Raw genomic sequence first — 1,999 nt, 5'->3', positions numbered from 1 at the left:
CTCTTGCACCTTAATTTTATGATTTTAGTCTAAGGAACGTACTTTTATAAAAAGGCAGCTGGAATTTTGTATAACAGGTTTTAAAGGTACTTCCTCTCATCTCCCCCAAAGAAAATGGTTTTAACTTAATAGTTTGTCAAAGTTTGTAAATTGTACCCGTGGATTTTTGTCAGATTCCAACTATAAAGATGTAGAAGAGGGCCAGAAATAGATCTTTACTTTTCATTTGGAGGCATTTGACAGCTTTCTAAATTTTTCTTGTTTGGGGGATTTTCAAGTAATATATTCTCTGTGTATAAAATATGGTTCACTCCTGTTAATGAAATTGCTAGAATCAATCAGACCAGTGCACCACTAGAATTATTTATAAGGAATGATTGTGTTTGACACTAATAGCAATTCAAGTCCGGAACTATATCCTATAGTTACCACTTCTGTTTTAAAGTGTATTTTAAACACTTTGGGATTACTATAGAACTAAAACTCACAATTGAATATGTTTGTTTATATTTTTAAAGTATAATATGACCTCAGCACAGTGGAAGAATACTGTGTTGTGCAGGTTTGTGTCAATTTCATAACATTAAAATGATTTGGTTTTGTCACTTTCTTAAAATTATGATCAGTGAGTGGTCTAGCAATTTAAGGCAGTCATAACTTATGAATAAAATGAGGCTCTGCAGGCACTGAAATGCTGAACTGCTTCTAGGGTCCATTTTATATGATTACTCACTTGTGCCACAATAGATAAACCTCTGAAAACCAATGCTTTTAAATTTTAATTTAAAAAGGAAAGAGCAGGTGCAGATCACAGAAAAGTTTTAAAGTATGCCTTCTTACCAGCAATAGTTCATTTGAAAGTAAACCCGGTTTTTGCCAAGATCAGTGTTTCCTCAAAATGAAGGTAGAAATAGACTTGTAATAGTGTGCTCTTGTACCTCTACATAGGTTCTTAAATAATTTTGAGCAGTTATGCATTTATCTTGAAGAAACAAGTCAACTGTGAATAAATGCATGTTTACCAAAATGATTGTTTTACAGTGCAGTTCTGATATTTATAAAGTTGACATTTCACACAGTAACTTTTAAATAGTTTGGAATTCTATATAGTTTAGACATCAGTCACATCTGGAGACAAAATAAATGAAAATGTGCAATATTTTTTATGTAGATGAGCTTAACACCGTGTACCTAATTACAGAACTAATTATCTGATTAATTTGTAATAAATAAGTTGTATAACATTTTCATATCTTAAAATGTTTTTTAGAACAATCTTCAAGTGAAATAATATTTTCAAAATAAAATTCTACAGAAAAATTCTGGCTATGATATGCACATTTTTGTTCATTTAAGATATGAACTAGAGCCAAAAGTAGTATTTGACAGTTTGATTTACTCTGCCATAATATACCAGCTTATCATTTAAATCTGTAGATAGTTTTAAAAGCATAGTCATAATGTATATGATTACTAGTAAATATATCAGTGTTAGATATTTGGGTTTTCAGTTTAGAAAATTCATCATTTCATTGACATGTAATGAAGTATGTTTACCTTGAGTCGTAAGATTTTATAAAAAATAGGGCTTCCATGATTTGGGATGTGAATGCTAAAACTTACATATAAATTAATTAGATGTGTAATTTGGTTATGAAATCTTTTCTAAAATGACACCACCAGAAAATTAATAGATTAATTTTTTGAGATAATTATTTGTCTGGATTGGTTAATAAAAATCTGTCTTAAGAGGTTTTCTTTTAAAATATTTCTAGTGTATTAATAATCATACTTGTTTTTGTGTAATGGGGATAAACCACACCATTAAGAGAATAAAATGTAATTTGGAAGAGGTAATTATCAGATTTGTTTCAGGCCCCTAAGTATAAATAAAGACTGGTGTGGAATTTCAGTGTACATGTTTCCTACCCTTGTAAAACGTCTTTTTTAAAAAGCATCTATTTCTAATGGTATAATACATAATAGTTAAACTTTGCAA

Source organism: Bubalus bubalis, chromosome 10, assembly GCF_019923935.1.
Source record: "Bubalus bubalis isolate 160015118507 breed Murrah chromosome 10, NDDB_SH_1, whole genome shotgun sequence".
Lineage (NCBI taxonomy): Eukaryota > Metazoa > Chordata > Mammalia > Artiodactyla > Bovidae > Bubalus > Bubalus bubalis.
Note: the sequence above shows the minus strand (reverse complement) of the source record.